At 27.5% G+C, this 14,692-nt stretch overlaps 1 protein-coding gene and 1 long non-coding RNA gene across 2 annotated transcripts in view; one reads left to right on the top strand and one right to left on the bottom strand.

Annotated features, from left to right (window-relative positions):
* The window catches only part of LOC141343916 (mitochondrial import inner membrane translocase subunit tim16), a 257,053-nt gene that overhangs the window by 27,741 nt on the left and 214,620 nt on the right, over positions 1–14,692 (bottom strand). The window lies entirely within an intron of this gene.
* Positions 7,848–14,692, top strand: part of LOC141333882 (uncharacterized) — a 76,570-nt gene continuing 69,725 nt past the window's right edge. Inside the window, exon 1 of the long non-coding RNA XR_012355433.1 lies at positions 7,848–7,900. This is a non-coding gene — a long non-coding RNA (uncharacterized lncRNA). The remainder of the gene's footprint in view (positions 7,901–14,692) is intronic.

Below are 14,692 nucleotides of genomic sequence, written 5' to 3'. Positions count from 1 at the left end.
TGACAAATTGATACTTTTAAATAGTTTGCATTTTTGGTAATTTATTAAATACATTTTGAGTTGTATTTATGTATTTTAATTTTATAAATAAATAAATAAATAAGTCTTAAATTATTTTTTTGAAATGTATATATTTTTATATTTTATATTAAACTGTTAAGAATAAGGCCTCATCATGACAGCATAATAGTGGACCAGAATTCATAAAAATCTTAAAATATCGAGAGAGAAAAATCAAAACAGGGCAAAGTGAGAAACGTGACACTGGATCATAGACTGAGCTCAGAGGTTGTGGCCTCAGTGGAGTGGAGCTGTAATTTAAGCAAATAGGCCCTTCAATCTCCCCAGATCCACCTTATTAAAGCAAATAAGCAGCGCCAACATGTGTGTTCAATTGCAGCTATGTTTCCCCTGGGTGAACGGGAGGAAAAAAGAGGAGAGGGGAGCGTGGCTCGTGACTGGCCTCGTTTGGAGGCATGGGCATGCATATTTTATGACAACAAACGCTCGCCACATGAACGCAGGCGCTTTCATCCACAGCGACACAGTGGACGCTTATGATTTAAAAACACCATCAAAGCATTAAACAGGTGTTGATTTATGGGCTTGTGACTGCGGGAATGTGACTGACTGTGCTTTCATGTGTAACGCTATTTGTGTTTTTGAATGAATATGCTAGAAGTGTAAAATATTTCATTTAAAGCTGTTTTCCCCCTCTTTTTTCTTTGCAACTAGTAAACACTTACACTAGATCCCCACATTTAAAGCAGTTAATTAGTGGTCTTAATTTAAGCATCATTATTACTTATTAATTAAATATTATTACTAATATTCAAGGTAGTTGTAAATGTAATAGATGACACATTTTAGGATTGGTTTATGAGGAAAAATTAATTTGTGTTAAAATTTGTGCTTTGTGATTTTTTTTTTTTTTTTCATTTTTTTTTTTCATTTTTGTACTAAAATGTTATTTTATATTGTGCAAAACAGTGGCTGGATATTTATATTTAGATATTCTTAATTATATATTTATTTATTTATTATTTATTCCTATTTATATTATTTATTAATATAAAAAATATTTATATTGATTTAAATTCTTCTTTATATTTAATTCCCCTATATTATATATTTTTTATTAGTTTATTAAAAAAATTTTAAACTTAGAATCAAATATTTATAAATCGTTTTATAATAGTTTGTTTTGATTTGTATTTATTTATTTAAAAAGATTTTTAAATGTATTTGTTTTTGAATTTATATTTATATATTTTATTATTTTTTAATTTAAAATTTTATTATGCATTTATGCATTTTAAAATATTTTATTTAATTAAATCATTATTAAATGTATTATTTTAATTATTTTTATATAAATTGTATATATTTATTCATATTAATTTAATTTCTTTTAAAAATATCTATATTGATTTTTTAATTCACATTTATTTTATATATTAATTTATTAAATTGCATATTATAATGTATTCATAATTATATAACATACATTTTTCAAGGTTATAATCAAATATTTGTGAATAGTTTTATATTAGTTTGTTTTTGTTTGTTTTATTTTTAAATATTTTATTACATTAATTTTTATTTCTATATTTGTTTTAATACTCGAATATGTATTTATAAATGTTTTATACATTTTATTTTATTAAATCATTATTAAATTTATTATTATTTTAATTGTTATATGTTTTTATTTATTTAACAAATATTTATATTCATTTACTAAATAGTATATTATAATATATTCATAATTAAAATTTTTAAACGTATGTAAAAATGGATTATATAATTTTTATATATATATATATATATATGTTTTTTTATATTTATATTTCTTTTAATATTTTAATATGTATTTATGCATTTTAAAGTATTTCATTTAAGTAAATAAGTATTACATTTATTATTATTTTATTATATTTTTATATATTATTTTTAGTGATTTAAAAATATTTATTAATTTATTAAATTGTATATTATAATTTATTTATAATTAAATGTTTTAACTTATAATCAAATCTATTTAATCAGTTTTATATTAATTTGTTTTCATTTGTATTTATTTATTTGAAATATTTTATGACAATATATATATATATATATATATATATATATATATATATATATATGCATTTTAAAATATTTCATTTAATTGAATAATTATTAAACATTATTATTTTAATTATAGTATATATATATATGTATATATGTATATATGTGTGTGTGTGTGTGTGTGTTTTATATTGAATTTTTAATTTATATACAGATATTTTTATAATAGTCTATTAAAATGTTTTAAACTTATTTGTGTTTAAAATATTTGTACATTACTTATAAAACAACTGCAATTTATATTAATATTTGTAAAAATTTATTTGTATTTGTTTTCACAAAAGTCATTTGAAATTGCATTTTTATGCTTTTTATGTATATATATAAAAAAAAAAAACACTTCAGTAAATTTAATTTGATGCGCATGCCAAAAAGGGATGTTTTGTTTTGACCCATTGTTTTATTTTGTTTATTTTTTATTTTAGATTTTTATTTGTATTGAGATAGTGCAGTAATTATAATACTAAGCTATATTCCACCCTTCCTAAAAGAAATCCTAAAGAATATAACACCTCATGACAAGACAATATAAAAAAAAATCTCAAAAAATTAAATATAAAAATCTATTCATTTTTCTTTTTGTTTGCTTGACAGTGAATTAACCATTTTAGTTAAGCTGCTAACATTTAAACAAACTCTATTGTACTGTACTGTATCATCCAGGGCTGCCGTTCACAGTTTGTTAGCAGCAAGGACGATTGTGGTATGTTTACTGGATCCGTAGTGAAGCTCATTAAAATCAATGTGAGAATGAGAGCTGAAATGACACACACTGATTAAACAGCTGTGTTTGACTGTGTAGGGTCTGTCTGTGATGGGCGTCAGGGGTCAGACTGTGTGTGTAGTCTGTTGAGTTTAAGTAGATGTGTAATAAAAGCCTCCCTGTAAAATCAGGGCTCTCTGTTTACAGCCGCACTGATTCTGATGTGCGATCAGGTATTCTGTGTGTTTACATTGACTGTGATCTCAGCGGCTGATCTGGGATCAGTGTGGTCTGTCAGGTCTGGTCTGAGTGCTCAGCGGTGAGACTGACCCCCATCTCTCTCTGGACTGCAGGGCATTGTGGGTGGGCTGAGCATGACGCCCCCGTTTGCAGCGTCAACCTATAAACAGCAAATAAACCAGCAGAACTGCATGACAGAGCGTTTCAATAACAGACTGTATGCTCCTAAAGAGATAAAGTGAAGGAAAACTGCTAGCTGCTGCTGGATATAAATGAGTTTAATGTAGGCTATGGGTTTATTGTTATATGTAGGCTGATTATTATACACAAATTACAAACTGTGTAGTGCACTTTTTTTTGGAAGTAGCATGTGAAATGGTTGTGCATTATGCACTGACACATTTTAAACACTATAGCACTATGATCTACTACATTATTATCACACAACCTCAATACTAGCATGTTTAATGAGGTCAATTAAGGTTGTTTTTCTTTTTTAAATGCAGTGTTGTTGGTTAAACATCAACCTTTGGTCACCTGATTGACTGATGAGTGACAAATTAAAAATGTTAATTTACAGTTTATATTATTTTAATAATAATAATTACTCATGGGTGACAAATTAAAAATGTTAATTTACAGTTTATATTATTTTAATAATAGTATGTTTTTTTATAAAATATATATTATATAATATATATATATTTTTACTTTGAACCAATAATAAATAATACCACAATATAATATAATAATAGTAATAATAATAATAATAATAATAATAATAATAATACCACAAATAACAATAAAAATAATTCATAATTAATTAATGTTAATAATAATAATATTATTATTATTATTATTATTATTATTATATAATCTTGTTCAAAGTAAACTATATATATATATAATAATAATGTTATTATTTGTAATATTTTAATTAATCGTGAAATATTATTATTATTTTCAAATCAGTTCAATTACAGCACTACAAAATTTTGCTACAAGTTTGATGGAAAAATATATACCTATACAAATAAACCTGAATTGAATTGATATTATTATTTGTGGTGATATTATTATTTTGATGTTGTTGTTGTTGTTATTGCAAAATACAAAATGATCTAAACAGTTTTTGAACCAAATAACATAAAGCAATATGTAATAATAATGAATTATTAAGATTATTAAAAACAAAATATGATAATTAGTTGATTATATGATTATAAATATGAGTACTAATTTATTGAAACTATTATTATATTATCTCATTATTTTGTTTGGAGTATTTTTTAAGTATTGTTGTTAATAATAATAATAATAATATTAATACTTATTATTATTATTATTATTATTACTGTTGTTATTTATAAATATTATCATGTTCAAAGTATAAGTTACTTTTCAATGTAGGTACTTCACTACTTAATAACAATAATGATTATTATTATTATTATTATTATTATTATTATTAACATTATTAAAAACTAAATATTATGTTATGAAAATATTATATTATTATATTGTATTGTTATTATTTGGTTCAGAATATTGTTAATAATAATAATAATAATAATAAATCAAAGTAAAAATTACTTTTCAATGTAAGTATTTTGTAACAATAATAACAACAATAACAATAATATAAATGTATTATTATTGTTGTTGTTAAAAAGTACAAAAATGATCTTAACAGGTTTTGAACTTTGAAACAAATAATAAAATAAATATTTATTTTTTTAATAATAATAGTCATCAGAAATGATCTCGACTGCAAATTAACATTTTTATTTTAAACAAAAAATAAAATAAAACAATAATAATCTCAACTGCAAATTACCATTTTTACTTTAAACAAAGAAAATAATAATAATCTCAACTGCAAATTAACATTTTTATTTTAAACAAAAAATAAAATAAAAAAAAATCTCAACTGCAAATTACCATTTTTATTTTAAACAAAGAAAAAAATAATAATCTCAATTGCAAATTAACATTTTTATTTTAAACAAACAAACAAAAAATGCTTATTATTTTGCATTGTAGAACACAGTATTCTGCACAGTTTTCTTTGCTCTGAAGTATGCATACTGCTAAAATACTATTTAACATGGTAGTATGCTGTTCCAAGTAGCTTTCACACTCGCAGTCCATTATTACTCATTTCACATGCAAACTAACATTATACAGTAGTGTTTGAAAACCATTGCATTATTCGTCATGGCTTTACTCTTTTCATTTGAAGTAAAACAGTAGTAGCCGTAAAACACTGTGGCTCTGTGCGAGCGGATGCTGTTGTGTTGATTTGTTGTCTTGGTTTGGATGACTTGTGTCTGGGGTGTTTGTCTGGAGAGGAGCTGTGGTTACTGACAACGTCTTCTGGGTGCATCATGGGTAAAAAAGCATTATTCTCAATGTCTGTCTCTCAGCACTGAAACCACACTGGTGAAATGCCTACGTAGGCGGCATTTAAATGCATTTTAGAGACAATGTTGACTAAAAATACACTTATTTATTCGGTTAAAAGAAAAGCATGCCATAGAACTACTAAACTATGTTGTTCATCCTGCTTAGATATAGACTATTTTGCGCAACGCTTGTGTATTTTCCTGGCTCTTATCTGTGGGGACTCTTGAGAGAATGTGTCAGTCTCTGGTCTTCATTAAGGATCTGTTGTGTCGAGTTAAAGACGTAGTGCCGGTCGCAGCCTGTTCCTATTAGCGCTCATTTCCTCTCGCTGATCCCGTTCAGGTGTCCCGATTGGCTGTGTTGGAGTGTGATGGGGTCGTCTGATGGTCACTGATTGACTGAACTGATTTTGACGTCGAGTTCGGTCTGCAGCGGGTTTTACGCTGCCAGTTCTGTTGACAGACTCATAACAAATACCACATGAAGCCATTTCTACCGTATGATAATAATCGAGAGACAGCGCACTCAAACAAAGGCCTGAAGAGTCACATTACAGTCATGAAAATGTTTTTTTTTAGGATTTTGATGCAACCGCATCACGACTGTGGGAAAATGAGGCATGGTGTTGCTATCTACAGAGCAGTCTTGTTTTTTAAATGTAGATGCATGATATAATTTAGTTATACAACAGTTCTTTCTGGTCCTCAAATCTGATTGGCTGATTAATAAACAGCAGCAACAACAACAGCCATCATAAAAGTTGCTAGACAATTCAGTCAAAAGTACAAAGACAGCGCTCTGTTATACAGCATTGAATTTACATAAACATGAGATTCTGCTAAATATCAGAACTGTTTTACAGTTTGTATCACTCCGCTTGCGGTACTTCTTACAGCCAGTGTTATGGCGGATGCCCAAATCCAGTATCATTTGTTTGTTTTTGTGTCATGGAATGTATTTTTAAGAGGTTTTCAGGTGAGAATGTACTTGTAGATAGTAATATGCAGTTTTTCTTTATTAGATAACGTCTTTTTGAAAATTTGCGTCAAAGTTTTCGGTCATGCAAGCTCCAGATCGTCAACAGTCGTCCTCCACTCATGAAACTGCCCAAGGACGCCTCACTTCTTCAGCTCAATCTTATATTTACAATAAAACATTTGAATGTCTGCTGAGTACAATATCTTTGTGTTTTTGTGTCATGGAATGTAGTTTTAAGAGGTTTTCAGGTGAGAATGTAAACATATATAGTACAAATATGCAGTTTTTAAATTAGATAATGTCTTTTTGAAAATTTACGTCAAAGTTTTTGAGACATGCGAGGTCCAGATCGTCAACAGTTGTCCTGCACTCATGAAACCGCCCAAGGACACCTCACTTCGGCCAGATCTTTAAACTGTTTCCTTCTGCTACAGTTTGACAGTTTAACAGCTGAGCCCAAGCCTCAATAACTAATTAAAAAACGTCACTTTAGAACTAGTAACGAAGGAACACTGAGTTGCTTCATTGAAAGCTTATTGTATTACTGTAGTAAAAGCTCACTGTATTATGTAGAGTATTATGAGAGAGAGATGGACTAAGCAAGTGTGATTACCTGCATCTGATACAGCATTCATTCTTCAGCTCAATCTTATATTCACAATAAAACATTAGTTTGAATGTCTGCTGTGGAAAGCGTTATCTTTGTCGTACTATCCTTTCATCTGTTTAGGGCGATTTCCGATGACAGTGCTACTGAGTGCATTTGTTAGCTGCATCAGGCTATTGTTCTGATTAACTTACTTGTTTATCACAGCATTTAGTTTCAATCAATATAAAAGTCTTTACTGCTGACTCACTCAAAAAACAGTGTGTTGTAGCCACCTAATGTAAGAATAATGTCACACACACACACACACACACACACACACACACACACACACACACACACACACACCTTTTCCCAATACTAAATACTATTTTTAAATACTGCTATTATTTGTATCAAATAATGCTATTTTTTTCATTATGGTAATTACAGCATTGAAGTTACATAAAATACAATGTGATGAGATTTTGCCCTCAGCCAAAACAGTTTGCTCTTAAACAAAGTATGTTAAAGCTCTGCCTTTGTACTTTTGACTGAATTGTAGTTTATTAAATATTCCATAAATAATATTTAAATAATAGATTAATGAGACCAAAGACTGCCTGTTAGATTTGCCAGAGAAGGAAAAAAAAAAAAAAAAAAAAAAAAATATATATATATATATATATATATATATATATATAATTTATTTAATTTTTTTTAAACAACATTCCTCAGTACAGTCTTATGTTTTTATTATTATTAATAAATGTTATATTTTAACCTGTGTTTTTTCGTTTCCTCAGGACAAAAAGCTCCGCCTCTTTGACCCACGGGCCCAGCAGTCAGCGGTTCAGGTACCGTACAGACATCTTCTTTTAAAACAGCTTCATGACTGGGTCTGTCAACTTACTCTGACCTGCTTCATCTCTAGTGCTTCAGATTATGTATAGGTTTATTCCTATACTGCCAGCTGTACTGCCATTTACATCTGAAACAACTACACAAACACATTGGTCAGGGATTTTGGTGATCATGTTTGACATCTGTTTATTTTTGCATATCATTTTGTTTCTAATTACTCAGTTTCATTTCGGTTAGTTAAATTTCTTCCTATATTTCAAAGCATGAAAATGTTTTAAACAAAAAATTACTTTTGTGTGAGCTGAAGTTAAGTTTTCCACCACTGTGTGCTGGCCTTTCCACAATCTTTTCTGTCATTCCTGATTTACTGGATTTAAAAAAAATCTTTTTGTAGAAATTGCTCTTACAATAAGCGGTTTCTAGCAACAATTTACTTTATATCATTATCAGTGCTGAGCAAAACTAGAAAAAAGCATACATATTGACTTTTAAGGAGATATGTGTACAGTATGTTCAAAAGTTTAGGGTTGGTAATTTTATTTTTTTATGTTTTTGAAAGCTTATCAAGGCTGCATTTATTGGATTAAAAATATAGTGTAAACAGTAAAGTTGTGAAATATTATTACAATTTACAAAATGTAATTTATTTCTGTGATCAAAGCTGAATTTTCAGCATCATCACTTTAGTCTTCAGTGTCATGTGATCCTTCACAAATCATATTTTTGTGAAAGCTGTGCTACATTTTTAGCCTAAATTTTTTGATGAATAGAAAGAACAGCATTTATTTGAAAAATAAATAATTCATAACATGTCTCTACTACCACTTTTGATCAGTTTAATAAAGTAAAATTACACTTTTGAATGGCCATACTTTATTAGTCACTCCATTCACATCTCTGGTTTTATATTCTACCTTTAGCCAATAAAATCAGGTCGTTACTTCAGCAGCTCATTCTGATTGGTTGATAGACTCCTCCATTCACTCTGCTGTTTGTCATGAGCTGGTAAAGCCATGAGAAACCACTGAACCCTGGGAAACAATACAGTACGATACCTGACTGTTTTTGACTGTCGAAACCTGTCGTCTGTTTGAGAGCCAATCAATCCCACTGATTTCTGCAAGAACGAGGAAGTTGGGGTCAGATCAGACCAAACATTCCCACAGTCCTCATCAGTGCAGAGCGCTGACCTCATTGGAGGTTTCTCTGTGTGTTTGTGCTGTCTTCTGACGGTAAATAAAGCTCTGGTGAATCAGATGAGGTCATGCTGGATTAGATATTACCCACGCTGATCTCTGAGCAAATAGCTGGCACCTTTGACACTTTACTGAGCAGATTAGCGTCTAGATCAGACGTCTGAGGCCTGGCGTGATCTCAAACGCACACCTGTGTGATCTGCTCCTGGATGTGTTCCCAGTCTTTCCTGTCAGGCGCTTCTCAGGTGTAGTTAGGTGTTGGTGTAATGTCAGATTTGAGTTTCTGAATCCTGTTCGTCTTCTCATGTGATCTGATCAGAAGTGAACACAGTTGTAGTGTGTGAGATTCATTCATTCATTCATTCATTCATTCTATAATGCATTTTATTAAAATAAAGTAGAAAATCACTTTTTTATTTTCATGAAGAAAATTGCTTGATTTTTTTTTCCCCACTTCAAGTCTCTCTTCATTGATTCATTGATTCATTTAAAATAATTAATCAAGTAAAAATCTCACTTATTTTTTGTTTTCATGAAGAAAATTGGTTGATTTTTCAGTTTCCCTTTAATTTTCTTTGCATTCATTCATTCATTCATGCATGCATTCATTTTATTAAAATAATTCAAGTAGAAAATCACTTTTTTATTTTCATAAAGAAAATTGCTTGATTTTCCCCCCCTTTAGGTCTCTCTTCATTCATTCATTCATTCATTCATTCATTCATTCATTTTATTAAAATAATTAATCAAATAAAAATCTCACTTATTTTTGTTTTTTATGAAGAAAATTTCTTGATTTTTCAGTTTCCTTTTAATTCTCTCATTCATTCATTCATGCATTCATTTTATTAAAATAATTAGTAGAAAGTAGAAATCACTTTTTTATTTTCATAAAGAAAATTGCTTGTTTTTTCCCCTTTAAGTCTCTCTTCATTCATTCATTCATTCATTCATGCATTCATTTTATTAAAATAATTAGTAGAAAGTAGAAATCACTTTTTTATTTTCATAAAGAAAATTGCTTGTTTTTTCCCCTTTAAGTCTCTCTTCATTCATTCATTCATTCATTCATTCATTCATTCATTTTATTAAAATAATGAATCAAATAAAAATCTCACTTATTTTTTGTTTTTATGAAGAAAATTTCTTGATTTTTCAGTTTCCCTTTGATTCTCTTTTTATTCATTAATTCATTCATGCATTCATCTAATTAAAATAAAGTAGAAAATAACTTTTTTATTTTCATGAAGAAAATTACTTGATGTTTCCCCCCTTTAAGTCTCTCTTCATTCATTCATTCATTCATTCATTCATTCATTCATTCATGCATTCATTCATTCATTCATGCATTCATTCATTCATGCATTCATTTTATTAAAATAATTAGAAAGTAGAAATCACTTTTTTATTTTCATAAAGAAAATTGCTTGTTTTTTCCCCTTTAAGTCTCTCTTCATTCATTCATTCATTCATTCATTCATTTTATTAAAAAGTAATCAAGTAAGATTTTAGATTTTTCCCTTTTATTCTCTTTTGTTTCATTCATTCATTTTATTTAAATAATAAATAAAAAAGTAAAATCACACTTATTTTTTTTTTTTCCATTTTCCTGAAGAAAATGGCTTGGTTTTCATTTCCCCTTTTAGTTCTCTTTTAATTTATTCATGCATTTATTTTATTTAAATAAATAATCGAGTGAAAAAAAAAATGTGTCAAAATCAAGCAAATTTTATGAAGAAATTTGCTTGATATTTTTCAGTTTCCCTTTAATTCTTTTTATTCAATCATACATTCATTCATGCATTCGTGCAAAACCAGTCTTAAGTCGCTGGGTTATTTTTGTAGCAATAGCCAAAAATACATTGTATGGGTCAAAATTATTGATTTTTCTTTTATGCCAAAAATCATTAGGAAATTAAGTAAAGATCATGTTCCGTGAAGATTTTTTGTAAAATTCCTACTGTAAACATATCAAAATGTAATTTTTGATCAGTAACATGCATTGCTAAGAACTTAATTTGGACAACTTTAAAGGTGATTTTCTCAGTATTTAGATATTTTGCACCCTCAGATTCCAGATTTTCAAATAGATGTATCTCGGCCAAATATTGTCCTATCCTAACAAACCATATATCAATAGAAAGCTTATTTATTTAGCTCTCATGAGACGTATACATCTCAGTTTTGTCAAATTTAACCTTATGACTGGTTTTGTGGTCACATTTATATTTATATTTATTTATAGCAGTTTTGCTTGGTACATGAATTTATCTTGTAAAAAAAAAGACAACAATACTTCAGTTTATGTAATAAAGTTTTCCTCTATTTTAAAGTATTCCTCTATTCTAAGGTACAGTTGGTTTCTTTTTAAAAGCTACACCTGTACCTTATTTACCTCTAAACGTACATGTTAGTACCTAAATGGTATGTGTTTGTACTGCTACAGTGACAGCTTTTGTACCTTTTTTTTTCCTGAGAGTGTCATGGGGGATCTAAAACTTTGCAAAGATGAAAAGTCTGATTTCTTTCTCTCTCTCAACTGAGTCTGATTCCTGACAGGCCAGCTTGTTTTGTGACCACATCCAGCTGGCACCACAAGAGTGGCGTGTGCGCCCACCAGCCCATTACCATCGCATTCACTCCAGCGCCTTTAATGAGCCGTCACAGGCCAACCCTTACAAAACACAGCCTGACAGGCCTTATAACCGGCCCTCTGTTTACTCACAAAACCTTAAAACCCCACAGCCATGTTCCTGTGCTGACAGAAACACAGGCAGGCTCTCGCCCGTCCCGACAGCTCCGCGGCTCTTCCACAGGACTGATGCACGGGCCACAATGTAAACACAGGCGCTTGAGACACGTCTGAAAGCTGCGCTGTTGTTTATAGACCGGAGCTCATGCGTAAAACAGCCATTTGTCATCGTAGAGCCCCTAAAACAATGCTTGCATGCGGTGGGTGATGAAAAACGGCCGTTTTATAGAGCATTGTATGTGGTATTTACGGGAAGAGGCAAAAGTGTGTAATTTATTTTTTATTTGTATTAATTTTATTTATTTATTTATTTTATTAATGTGTCAAATAAAAATCACACAATTTACTTATTTTTAAAATCTAAGTTGATTTATTTATGGTATTTTATTTATTAATTTTATTAAATGTTATTTATTTTAGATTTATTTAAGATTTATTTTAGATTTTATTTAAATAATACAATTATTATTTTTTTTATGAATTTTATTTTTACTTATACATTTTTCCAATAAGCACACTATTTATTTATTGTTTACATTTATTTAGATTTTATTAAACAATAAGTCAAGTGAAAATTATAAGTGCTTGAGTATTTTTAAATGTCATTTAAATAATTAATAATTAATAAAATAATTAATAATAATTAAACATATTTTATTTTTGGTAATTCGTTATTAATAATTAATGAATTTATTTATTTAATGATTTAGTCATAAACCCCCCTCAATATTTAGTAATGTTTTTATTATTTAATTGTATTATTTTAGATTTATATAAGATTTATTTGAGGTTATTTTAAATAGTTACATTTATTTATTTTAAATATAATTTATTTATTACATTAACAAATGTGTCAAATAAGAAGTAACATTTAACTTATTATTAATTATTTATTTTATTAAGACAGTGGTAAAAAAAATCACAATATTTAGTCATATTTTTTATTAATTTAATTTTATTAGTTTAGATTTATTTAAGATTTATTTAGGGTTTTATTTAAATAGTTAAATTTAATAATTTATTTTTCTTTTATAAAATAAAAATATTAAAATAGTTTAAATAGTTAAATTTAATAATTTATTTTTATTTAATTTTATTTATCTAATTTATATATATCATTAATAAATGTGTCAAATAAGAAGTCACACTTTAATATTTATTATTTAAATTTTTTTATTTATTTATTTTATTAATACTTTTGTCAAAAAAAATCACAATATTTAGTAATGTTTTTTATTATTTAATTGTATTATTTTAGATTTATATAAGATTTATTTGAGGTTATTTTAAATAGTTACATTTATTTATTTTAAATATCATTTATTTATTACATTAACAAATGTGTCAAATAAGAAGTCACATTTAACTTATTATTAATTATTTATTTTATTAAGACGTTGGTTAAAAAAAAATCACAATATTTAGTCATATTTTTTATTAATTTAATTGTATTAGTTTAGATTTATTTAAGATTTTTTGAGGGTTTTATTTAAATAGTTAAATTTAATAATTTATTATTTTTTTATAAAATAAAAATATTAAAATAGTTTAAATAGTTAAATTTAATTTATTTTTATTTAATTTTATTTATCTAATTTATATATATATCATTAATAAATGTGTCAAATAAGAAGTCACACTTTAATATTTATTATTTAAATTTTTTTATTTATTTATTTTATTAATACTTTTGTCATAAAAATCACAATATTTAGTAATGTTTTTTTATTATTTAATTGTTTTATTTTAGATTTATATAAGATTTATTTGAGGTTATTTTAAATAGTTACATTTATTTATTTTAAATATCATTTATTTATTACATTTAACAAATGTGTCAAAAGAAGTCACATTTAACTTATTATTAATTATTTTATTAAGACGTTGGTAAAAAAATCATTTATTTTAATTCATCTGAAAGCTGCTGTGTTGTTTATAGACACACAGAGCCCGTAAAATATTGCTTACATGAAAAGCGGCCGTTTTATGGAGCGACCGCGTTTCTTCGACAGATTGTCTGATATAGACAGGTGGGGTAAAAATAGAGGCTAATTGTACGTGGTATTTATGGGAAGAGGCCAAAGTGTGTAATTTGCGCTTTTGGACGGCACGAGCAGGATCTGTAATCAGCGCTCATGTACGCTCAAGCACACGGCTGTATTTAGGTAGCTGGCACGGCCGTGTTTGTGGTTTCGAGAGCCGCTCGCTTTCAGATTTCCTGCTGCGTCTTGATTTTTACATGATAAATGCATATTTAAGGGCCTAACTCGCACCAAACCACCGCTCCAAGCACAGACTAGATTTTGTTTTTAGACTCTGGCTTGTGGTTTGGTGCATCCCTAACCTCCTCATCACCGTGAGGTGTAACTGTCCATTTTTAGTTATGTTAGTGTTTTGGATTTATTGGAACAAGATACAAGCTGTATCAATGGCATTTATGGGATTATGCTGATTTTTTGGAAAAAAAAAATATTGACATTAATTTATAAATGCTTTCGGAAAAAAAGTCTATCTTTCTATCCATCTAGTCACATTTTTAATATGTTTTAGTAGTTTTATTTATTAAGTTTTTATGTATTAGTTTTATTAATAGATTTGTCAAGTTAATATTACAGTAGATTTGATTTTATTATTTAATTTATTTTAGATTTAAACAGCTAAGTGAAAATCATAAGTGTTTGCTTATTTTTTATTTAATTTAAATAATTAATCCATAATAAGTCAAATTGTTTTATTTTTATTAATTGTATTAATTGTATTTATTTATTTATTTATTTATTTATTTTTATTAATGCTTTTGTCAAAATATAACTGTATTTATTTATCTTTGTTAATTT

Source organism: Garra rufa, chromosome 1 (genome assembly GCF_049309525.1).
Source record: "Garra rufa chromosome 1, GarRuf1.0, whole genome shotgun sequence".
NCBI lineage: Eukaryota > Metazoa > Chordata > Actinopteri > Cypriniformes > Cyprinidae > Garra > Garra rufa.
The sequence above is the reverse complement of the archived record's forward strand: the minus strand, read 5'-3'. Positions and strand labels throughout refer to the sequence as shown.